Source organism: Cryptotermes secundus, unplaced genomic scaffold (genome assembly GCF_002891405.2).
Source record: "Cryptotermes secundus unplaced genomic scaffold, Csec_1.0 scaffold1025, whole genome shotgun sequence".
Classification (NCBI taxonomy): Eukaryota; Metazoa; Arthropoda; class Insecta; order Blattodea; family Kalotermitidae; genus Cryptotermes; species Cryptotermes secundus.
Window position 1 is genome coordinate 2155469 of NW_019730118.1, and position 11855 is coordinate 2167323.

The 11855-nt window shown below is 42.0% G+C and overlaps 1 protein-coding gene across 1 annotated transcript in view; it reads right to left on the reverse strand.

The window, feature by feature from the left end:
- The window catches only part of LOC111866267 (superoxide dismutase [Cu-Zn]), a 66562-nt gene extending 55702 nt beyond the window's left edge, over positions 1-10860 (reverse strand). Inside the window, exon 1 of the mRNA XM_023855053.2 lies at positions 10722-10860. The gene's annotated coding sequence lies outside the window, so the exon portion shown is untranslated. The remainder of the gene's footprint in view (positions 1-10721) is intronic.
- Positions 10861-11855: the final 995 nt, after the last annotated feature.

Genomic DNA, 11855 nt, shown 5'->3' on the forward strand with positions numbered 1-11855 from the left:
AACAGATTAATGCGCTTAGGGTTATAAAGTGTGAAACCCCGCAACTGTGATAAGTAATTGTAGCCGTTAGTTGTAGATTGTTAAATAAACCAATTAACCATCTCTACGGCGTCTTCAGTAACGGAAACACGTTACATTGGTGTCAGAAGTGGGATCGGTAACGCAAAACACGTTACAATATATATATGCATTTTAACGTTTAACTTCGAAAATTACACAGGTATAATACCAGACTGCGCCGGTCACGGTAGCCGAGCGGTCTAAGGCATGCACTGTCTTCGCTCGCTCGGAGCCGGGATCGTGAGTTCGAATCCCACTCAGGGAATGGATGTTTGTGTGCGTTTTCCTGTGTTTGTGTATAGGTAGAGGCCTTGCGACGAGCTAATCACCCGCCCAAGGAGTCCTACTGTATGTGTAAGATCTAGAAAAACCGAAGTGAACGGAGAAGTTCATGGAGGTAGGCCTAGGCCCACTGGGGCTGTAGTGCCAAGGAAAAAAAAATACCAGACTGCGAATAAACAATAATACTGCCTGAATGCAAGAGCCTGAGTTATATAACAATACAAAACTATGAAAAGATGGAAAGATGTCTTAATATTTACAGTTTTTGAAACAGATGGGATGAAAGGAGATTTAAACGGAAAAAAAAAATGAGTTTCAGTTCATAGTTCATGGAACACATGACATACAAAGGAAATACTGGAAATGCGCTAAAAATTTTTGTATGAAAACCTTAAGGAAAAAGAAATAATAAAGATTTTGAAATCTCAGTAAGGACACTTTACTGAATAAGGAATTAACATTAAAAGGAGCAACTGTTTGAACAGTTATTCACAGTAGAAAATGCACTCATCTTAACCACCCTTACATGAACAAAGAACTAAATGTTTTCTTCACAGAATCGTCTCACTTCACCCTTACTTCTTTTCGCCCGTGGACACGCAGGCATCTTGACACTCTCGTCACGTCACTTTCACTTCATCGCAACGGCTATGCTAGACATCCTTTTGTACTGCACTTTATTGCGCTAAAACCGCAAGGAGTATATAACATTACTACGTACACTGACTTTTGCAATTTGTTGTTCTAATTCTGCTTATTCAAAGACTGAGTCATGACTCGTTCCAAGACTAAAGGAATTCCTGTGTCCATCTTCTTCTTGGGTCACCAATGTTCGTCTTCCGGCAGGGTGATGAAAACATGCCCACCCTTTCTACACGCTTATGCCATCGCCTTTAATATTATTTTATCCCTTCAACTGCTTTTCGCTTCATAATCATTCTGCCACATCAGTATTTCTTGCTTCACACCTCGGTACGATCCGTGACAGTCGCAGAAACTGTCAAATGTTCTTGTAACACAAAGTTTTAGTACGACAAAATCTTCCGGTGTGATTTTACTAAGTTCTCTTACGTTAGGTAAACACGTAACGAAATATTAAATATTGCAATGCTGTTTCCTGTCGCATTTTCATAACTCGTTTTTATCAGTACGATGTGTTTGTACAGCCTGCAATGAAAGTGCGAACAAAACTGCACATATGCGTGACACCACGCTCATGTAATTTCAGGCATTCAGGAAAAATACAAACCGTCGTTGCAACTGACAATATCCGTTGGAAATTTGAATGGCTCTATGGAGTTCGCGGTGAAGCCGGTTCAGATTACCGGGAATACTATAAAATGATGTTCAATGACGTAATATCGAAACAAATGCGGGAAAACTACATCGTAATATTAGCTTCAATCAACTAACAGTTAATTTCACTGTTCACCACGGGTAAAAAGTAAGTGTAAAGCGATTCCTGTAACAGGCCGTGGAGGGCTATTGGATTGTGAGACGTCGAGGCTCCCACATTTTCTGTAGACAATCGGCTCACAGATGGCAGTGAGGTTGTCAGCCTTACACGCCGGCCGCCCTTTACTCCCAGGAAGATTCCTGATACTCATTTCTGTTAGAAGCTGAGTCGACTCCAGGGCAATAGTACAGCTGGAAGGATTAGGTCAACTGAAAAATCCAATGACCTCATTGGGAATCGAATCGGCGACCTTCCGGCTTGTAGCATAGTTCCTCAAGCATCTACGCTACCGTGTTCACTACGGGACATACTGAATCATGTTTAAGTCATCAGCCCCGTAAAGACCTTACGTAACGGAATAATAACTATGAACATGACATAGAAAACTAAAACTAGTGGTCGGTAAAGAACTGAAGAAAAGTCGATAAACTGAAGCGAAGGGTGCAGGCAGAGTTGCATACTCAAGTACATTACGTGATGTAAAGAGTAGGCCTACATTATCGACAAATTCCTGCCTGAAAAGAGAAGCCTTTGCATGCTTCATTCAGTTACAAATTTTACAGTGAAACGGAACAGACTTTTGGACTAACTCAAATTCTTAATCTCGTACATTACTAATTGCTCAACTATTTGGAAGTCGGACCCATCCATGCCTCGAGTGGGATTAGAACGCACGATCCCAGGGTTCGAGCGAGCGAAAACTGGTCATGCCTCAGACCGCGTGGCTACTGAGATCTGCGTGGTGGATAAACGTGTATAGCTAAACGTGTTCTTAACGTCAGCTTCACGCCCCGACTGCTTTATCTCCAGGAAAACAGCCACTGGTATTCATTAGATAGGAGACCGGGTGGACCCAAAGCCGGTCTGGACTCTGTGGAGAAGAAACATCCTCTGGCCCTGCCGGGAATAGAGCCCAGATTCCTCGGCCGTCCAGCCGTACCTTAGTCGCAATACAGACTGAGCTATCCCGGCTCCACTGAAATTATTTATTTACTAAAGGAAAAATAAGCCTATATATACTATTTTTATCATCATGGAGACGCTGAAGTGTGTTGGGAATTCACGGTGAAAGACGGAATATTCTGAGATGAACCCACATCTTGCTAATGCTTACTGATTTTGGCACGGTACACAAGAAACAACACAGTGAGGGGAGTCAGGTGGGAGGGGCTGTGAGCAGGACTTGAAATATACACGCGGCTTGGCGTGTTTTCATTCCGGGGAAAATTCATTATGTGTATTGAAGAACAGGTACTAATTTCCCTAATGCATTAATGAGGAAATTCGATAATGGATCGTATGTAAAATGAGCCAGTGTATACTTTAATTTGGACTCCTGTTGCCATGATCACTGGAGATAAATATGGCGAAGGAAATCACACATATACAAAAGATATTCGGCATTATAAAGTACACTTTAAATTATATTACTGGGGAATGTGGTAAAATTTAATTTGTCAATTGTTTTTTGTTTCGTGTTTGGCGCATTCGCAATGAAGGTAGGCAGTAGCTTAAGTGAACTACTCCGGGTGAAATTGAACCCAAAGGCACTGAAGAAATCCATGTGAAATATGAAACACTGGTCTGACTTTTGGAGTTTTTGTGCCGTCTATGTGCAACATCCTTCACTATTCTTTCTTCGTGTTCCTTTATTGGACGCTACGAAGAAAGAATAGTGAACGCCGTTGGACACAGGCGGCACAGAAGCTCCAAGGTCAAGCCTATTCAGTGCAAGAGGATGCTGAAATATGACCTTATTAATCACTGGGTTTCGAACTATGTAACTTCCGATTACAAATCACCTGATACATTACGGTATGGCGTAATGTGTTCATCATATTAATTCTTAAGTAAAGGCTTTCGGAAGCGGCCTCCGTAGTCTAGAGGTAACGTTCCCACCTCATAGTACGCGGGTTCAAACCCGGCGGAGGTCGTGGAATTTTTAAGGGCGGAAAAATTGAGGGAGCAAGTCCTCCGGGAGGGACTTTAAGCCGTGGGTCCCGTGTCGTAGCTTTACGGCACGTAAAAGAACCTCATATCTCCTTATGAGATCACTGAGCCAAATTCAAGATTTCCCGCCCAACAGTAGTCTCTAAGGCCTTTGATAGATGGGGGAAACATTATTAGATACCGCCAAGCCAGTAGAGGCCGAACTCGCTGGCTTGGTCGGGACTGGTGGTAAGCACCAGTATCGGTAGAGTATAGAGACTGGTAGAATATCATAGAGGGAAGCACAATAGATCAAAACTGGTCGCGGTGCATGGGGAAACCACCCTCTCCAATAAATAACTAACTAACTAAGGCTTTCGGAAGAGAATTTACCTATGTTCGCAGTTGGGACCTGTACCTCGCTGCTGAGGCACCCCTCCGTTTGCTAATGGGGCTGTGTAAACAGAGAGAGGAAAAGTTCATACCCCTGCTTAGACAAATGCACTTAAGGAATACAGAAGTAGGTCACCACTGGTAGGAAGTTCTGAATACCTTGCTGCATATCTTGTTACTGCATAGCATAAGCTTCACTCTCTACTGTTTCAACATGTTTTATGGCACTCATGAAGAAGTGTCGGGGAGTGGAGGTATAGCTCCACCATTCTTGATTTCGGTACTAGATGGTGAGTGGTTAGCTTCACGCTTCGACCGCTCCTCCCCCCCCCCAGGGAAACCCCTCCGGTACCCACTGGATAGGAGGCTGGGTGGTCCCCAGAGCCGGTCTGAACACTGTACAGCAAAGATAAATCTCTTTCCCCTGCCGGGAAACGAACTGCAGTCGCAGAGCCTGTAGCCCGTCACTATACCGACTAAACTATTTAAACTTTGGTAGGTAGCACCAATGCTTCGTTTTCGGGAGATCCAGGACACAGCATATCCCGGCTTGGATTTTCCAAAGTGTTCCTTAGTTCCTCCAGGCAACTGTACCTATATCAGTGCATAAACGCTTACCTCCACACACTCTGCAATTGTTCGTTCATTTATAATCCCGCAATTCGGCGCTACACATTCTGGGCCGTTAACAGCGTCGTTAAATAGACAGTTTGGAGCTGTTGCCGAGCAACTAAAATAGACTAAGACTTAGCGTGTGCTGTAGTGAGGAGGAGAGTTCGTGAATTAGTGAAGGCGTTATAATTACCTGTAGTTATGAGTTATAAGTGTTCAATAAATCCAATTACCAATCATAACTCCGTGTCTACTCATTAACACTTGGCAATATTGTCACGTGTCACAGTGACTAAGACAAGGTTTCGGTTTTTTTTTTCTTGGCACTACAGCCCCAGTGGGCCTAGGCCTACTTCCATGAACTTCTCCGTTCACTTCGGTATTTTTCTATATCGTACACATTCGGTAGGACTCTTTGGGCGGGTGATCAGCTCGTCGCAAGGCCTCTACCTGTACAGGAAAACGCACACACACAAACTAAACATCCATGCCCTGAGTGGGATTCGAACCCACGATCCCGGTTTCCAAGTATAAGGGCTTGGATTGGTAATTGGATTTATTAACCACCTGCATACAGGTCGTAATTACAATTAATTATTACGCTATTACTGATTTTTCACACTATAAACACTCCATGTTAATCTCTTCAGTCTATTTGCACTAGGCTTCATGGATTTATAACACAGGAACTATAAACGTCTCATTAAATCACAGACTCCAAATATCATTGTGCTACAATACACAGAAAGTCTTCAAATCACATGTTAAATCTTCACAGGCTGACTTTTCGTTCTGTTCTGTACTCCTTCAGCTTAACGCTTATCGCTCGTTCGCGTGCGTCTGCCGCCGCCGCCACCGCCGCCGCCGCCGCCGCCGCCACCACCACCACCACCACCACCACTACTGCTAACTGCTCTGAACCCTCTTTCGACTCTTACTTATATAGCCGTGGAACGGACATGCATCACAGGAAACACGTGATCACTACCAACTGTTGTGTGACGTCACGACGGACAAGGAAAACACAGCTTCCTCTAATGTTGCGCGTTAGACCCTGTTTACAGAGCTGTTGTCTGGCAACGCGTTCACCAAACCCGTTACAATATTAAGGAATTATGGCAGAATTTGCCTGGAAGAACTGATGAAAATCACGAAAGCTTCAGACTGGATAGCAGCCTCCAGATCACGGCCAGATCCAATGATATTTCGAACGCAAATCCGAGGTACTAACGTTGCTTCGGCTAAAACATCGCGTCTCCATTAAAAATATAAAGAATGCAAGGAAACAGTTCCTGTTTATTAAGGGACTCGTTACATACCCACAAATACAATCTACTGAGAACTACAGAGATTTCTAATGTCAGTCCACTAGGAAACCTGTTTCTGCAACATGTTTTAAAGTGAATGTGCTATAACGAAGTGATGAGAACACTTGAGAGTAAAGGCAAAGTTAAAGTTGTCCCTCTGCTTAATTAAGCACCAACCTTAATGCCACGTAGATGTATGGCGTAGTCATTATATAGCACAACATCAGATGGGAGCGAGTGGTTAGCGCAAGGCCCCGACTACTTTATTCCCGGGCAAAGATCACCCAGTACTCACTGTACAGGATGCTGGGTAGGCTGTAGAACCGGGCACAGTTGAGAGGAGAACACAAGGAATTCTGGGACGAATTAATCGCCTACTTCCCTATCACCACATACTGAGTATTTGACACGACATGAATCCAACAAATGTTTTCAATGCAATGCGACATAACGCCTGAAAGCCGGAATACTGGAGGCAGAAGAGATAGTTGTTGATAGGTAAACACATTCCCACGGCAACAAATACTCATGCAAAGAAATTGTTAGGGGAGACACACAGACAGCAACATGATCTCACAGGCTTCAATTTATAGTTTACAAATATGGAAAGTAGCCTAATAATGTCTGCCTTGCCGGGAATAGAACCCCGGCAGTCCAGTCTATGGCCCGGTTACAATATTTACTGAGAAGTACAAGGGAATTTTTAAGAAAATAGTTCAATCCAAGTCACAAGCTAAATAAGAACACTTTTACTATAGATACATGAATTTATACAAGTTGGTTTTCCAGCAGCCGAAATATCAGCAAGAAACAGAACAATTATTTACACTGACAAATGAAAAGAAGATATTAATAAAGGTAAAGTTAAAGTACTCCCTGTGCTCAACTAATTAAGCACTACGCCAAGAAGGCGTATGAGGGAGCGGATGTATAGATCCACATTTTCTTGACTTCGGCATTGGCTGGAGGTGAGTTGTCAGCTTCACGCCCCTGTCGCTTTACCCCGGGGAAGGAGTCTGCTGGTACCCATTGGATATGAGGCTTGGTGGGTCTCAGAGCCGGTCTGGATCATATGCAGAAGTGAAAATTCTTGCCCCCACTGGGACTCGAACTCCGACCCCTCGGTCGTCCAGCCCTTAGCCAGTCGCTATACCGACTGCGCTACCCCGGCTCATTAATTTTAATATTAATGAATACTTTTACACATTATTTTATTTACGAATATATATATTATATTTACGCCATTTGAACTTAAAGGCTATCGTCTTCAGGGAGCTGACGTCACGGAGTCGAGTAGAAGCTTTCCGACGTAATGGACATCTGTAAGCTTCCATCAACCTACACGGCGTCACATCTCAGACGATACCACTCTTCTCACACACCGCCGTGAGAATCTCGAACTCCGCGTCATTTCAGTTACCTGTAACTACGCGGATTTTTACATGCCCGCGTGTAAAATCATTTCGCGGAGCAGCCAAGTGACTGGTTACTGAAGTGGCTTAATACGTCAAGTGTGTGTGGCATTAGAAAAGCCTGGATTCAGTCTCATACAAAATCCGCCGGTATTTTGGTTTTCAAAGAAAGAGACTTCTGTCTGTCTACCATAATTCCATAGTTCCCCTGAGCTCTAATACGTCCACTGCTTACATAACACATCGTGACAAGATAACAGCGAAACAAAAGAAAACAAACAGGTGCTTAAGCCATTGTATATTTATCTTCTCACGAATATTTGAGCATAGTTTTATGATCATGAACATACGAGAGAGTTGAACAGCGAAATACATTTCCCACTTCATGGGATGAGTTGGGAAATCTATCGAGTTCTAGATACACACGACATACTGTATATAAAATTAGAGGGAACTGTACGTTACAGTGCCCTAGGAAAACTTTAATACCGACTGTACACTTGGTCGCCTATTGACGACCGACTTCCATTCTGACTGATAGGTCGTAAGTTGATCTGGTCGCATGTCGGCCATATATTTATTAACAGCATTTTTTAAACTTTCTAATCTTTTTACCATCTTTATAATTTATTTTTAAAAAGTCGACGACCAAGTGTAACTGAAAATGACTCAATATTTATTGTGTTCTGTTCAATAATTGTTCTCTGTATTATATGCCTTAGAAATTATCTGAGAAGAAACATTCCAGTGACAAATGGAAAAGGGTTAAGCCGCTCTGCTCACAAAATTTGGGCAAAGAAGTTTAATGGCTTATTGGTAGAAGTAAAAAAGGAATAATTAAAAGGAAAGGATGAAACAAACAAAAACGAGCGAACGGAACAGGAAGCGAAAATGAAATGCAGAGATACATACACAAAAAGACAAGAGAGATAAGGAACGAAAGAGAGAATAGAATAAAATAACAGGCAAATAAAAGGTGAAACAACAAATAATCATGTAAGATTTGAGGCTTTCTTCAACAAATAATTAAGTGGAAAAAGTAAGGAAAGTGAACGAAAGGGGAAAAGAAAGGAGGAAAAAAAAAGAGACAACCAAAGCCCGCTGAGTAGCCGTATGTTTATGCACCCGTAGCATGAATTTCAGATTCGTGATTTGGTTCTCAGAAACCTGCCACAAATGACGGAAACATACAAGTATACAAGTCGTTTGGAATCCTCCTACATCTGAGTTCTGCTGTAGTTCTCGGAAACAGTTCATAACCAACACGGTCAAAAGAACCAATAATTTTATTTACATTTCACACAGACATTTTCGAGTCTTGCTTTACATAAACCTTACTTCACAGAGAATTATGTACTTACATCGCACATGTCGCAATCAGCCCTAACTCACCCTTATTAACTGTAGCTTCAACCCAACGAAAAAGCAACCCCTATTCCTGACAGTCCATTTCCAACTAAAACTTAACAGTAATCTTGTTGGATATGTATATCCACTCCCCCATACGCCTTCATGGAGTAGAGCCGAATTAGTTAAGCACGGGGACAGCTTTACCTTTCACTGAACTACTCAATGGAAAATCTAGCGGTTTACCTTTACTGTAAGACGACCAGTTAATTAGAAAGGTCAAGTCAAGGAGGATGAGGTGAGCAGGGCATGTAGCACGAATGGGAGAGACGAGGAATGCGTATAGGATATTGGTGGGAAAGCCAGAAGGAAAGAAACCACTGGGAAGACCAAGGCGTAGGTGGGTAGACAATATATGATATAAATTCCGTCCCAAGTGTAACAATTTATTGTAGGTCTTTCGTTTTGCCTTCTTCTACACTACATGTTTCGGCCGCAAACGGCCATCATCAGGTGTATGCACTCACGTAGCTGATGATCGCCGTTTGCGGCCGAAACATGTAGTGTAGAAGAAGGCAAAACGAAAGACCTACAATAAATTGTTACACTTGGGACGGAATTTATATCATATATCGTATAGAGTGTAACAGGATGCTTAAATATAATAGGGTAGACAATATAAAATGGATCTTAGAGGGACAGGATGGAATGGGATGGGATGCATTTAATTGATCTGGCTCCGGATAGGAACCAGTGGAAGGCTCTTTTGAACACGGTAATGAACCTTTGGGTTCCACAAAATTCTGGGAATTTCTTGAGTAGCTGCAGAATTGGCGGCTCCTCCAGAAGGGCTCAGCTCCATGAGTAAGTAAGTAAATAAGGCGACCAGTTCCCTGCGCCTGTTCTGCTCGCAAGATTTTTGACGTGGTGACACTGTTAATCAAATAGTGTCTCTAGCTGCAAGGACGAAATTAAACAAGCATTCTTTTCTCGTAAGCTATATGAACACTGCTTGATACTGCTCAAGGAATACCTGAATTGTCGATCCGTTTCGTTCAGTCGGTTTACTTTAAGTAACGTGAGGTATGTGTTAGGTTAGTAAGCATAAACAGAATAAACAGATGATTTGATGCCATACAGCTGGTGAAATAAAGAATAAACTAATAAATTATTATTTTGATTAGCAGAAATTGGAGGTTCAATTTCTCTAATACCAAAGTCACCATTGGACTTCATCGTGACTGATCCATTCACCTACAGTCTACATACATAATACTAACCTTAGTGTTAGCCCCCAAACTGAACTTGTCCCAAAGACAGACTATCCTGAGGTTTTCGTCGATTTCCTCAGTCCCTCGAGTTAAAAGTTGGAATAGTCCTTCGACTGAGGCCAGGATTGCCTTCTTCCACATTCTCTCAAATTCAATGTTCTCTAATCATCCAGCCATTTGAAACTATAAGGTCTGAGATATCTACAGCATAATTAAAGAAACCATAAATAAATAAAAAATATCCTTCCATCCTACTCTCGGTCGTCCAAGTGGATTATTTTTCAAGAGGTTTCGTCAATAAAATTTTGTGCTCATTTATTATCTCTCCCGTCAAAGCCACATGTAAAATCTGCCCTCTGCTTCATAGATTTCACTTCGGTAACAAAATTAGAACGGAGAATATGATTTAATTCCCAAATACCCCTTACCTTTGCAATACTACTTGTGTTTCAGTATCAATTCCTGCTCATATAACAATAATTCGAGGAGCAGGTGACAGATCACAGTGAAAACATAGACGAAACAGATTTGATACAGTCAATACCTGTTGCCGGTAAATCTGGGAGATGCATTCTCCACACAGCAACCTGACAAACACAGATACACACTTCAGTTCATACAGAGTACAAGGTTAAGATATTATTTCACGTACCTCTTTGTGATCGAGATGCAAAACTGCTGTCAATAACCGAAAAAGATCGTCCAGAACACCTAAATCGCTTTCTCCACTACTGCAAAACTCCCTACGCAACTACACTGCTAGGTGTGTCAGTTGTGAGCAAGGAGAACAGCGAACAAGGACGGATATTCCACAGCAGCGACACTGCGCGGGATATGAGAAAACTAATGCGAATCCTAGGCAATGTCAGTGTATATAACAGCAATACGAATAAACATACTGCAATTTAAAGGAGAAAGGGAATGAGAGATTTGTCACCATTAATGCTTCTGACGGGGTTCGAACTTGGCCATAAGTACTGCCAATATGGTAAGCTTCAATAGCATGACTGATCAACTCCTGAGTTTACGAATTGTTGAATTATGCATTGAAATAATAGAATTATTATTGTCGATGTACAATTGAATAGTAAGTATATGGTTGGAAAGGGTCGTGACACCTTTTAAGGCTCTGAATGGGCCTTGAAGGGATTAAGAATTTAGTGACATATGACCGAGCAAATCAGATCAAGTGGTAATGCTCCACACTCGTAACTTACAAGATATTAAGACCTTTTTCAGACTTGTATTCGTGAGATGCCTGCTTCGAATCTCTGCCAGGTTTTCATGGGTTTCCTCGTTCCATTCAAATAGAACACCGGGATAATACTTCAAATTCTGTCACGACCGCCTCCTTTCACATACTTTACAATATTTTCATTATTCGACGCTGTATCGCCTAAGTGTCGTTAAATAAACCACATACAGACAGACAAGAAATCTGAATTGTGGCAGCCGCTAGCAGACTGGGATTATACCCATTGCCTTCAAGTGTGAATCATATGCATAACCACTCTTTCATCAGCTCTCTGTGATCGGTTTCATAGAATCGACGCAATCACTGTGGTTATTCGAGACTATCAATACACCAGACAATTCGAGCTTCATTTTGAAAGCCAACATCAAAACTAACTTCATCTACATTTTGGCAGTTCGATATTATTCACAGGCCTGATGGCTACCATGGTTAAAGAGGAATGGTTCATAGATTCTAAAGGGATCTGACGATAGTGTCTACCACTCAGAGTTCATTGGCTTTTGGATTTTGTCCATCGTCTGGTATTCTAGA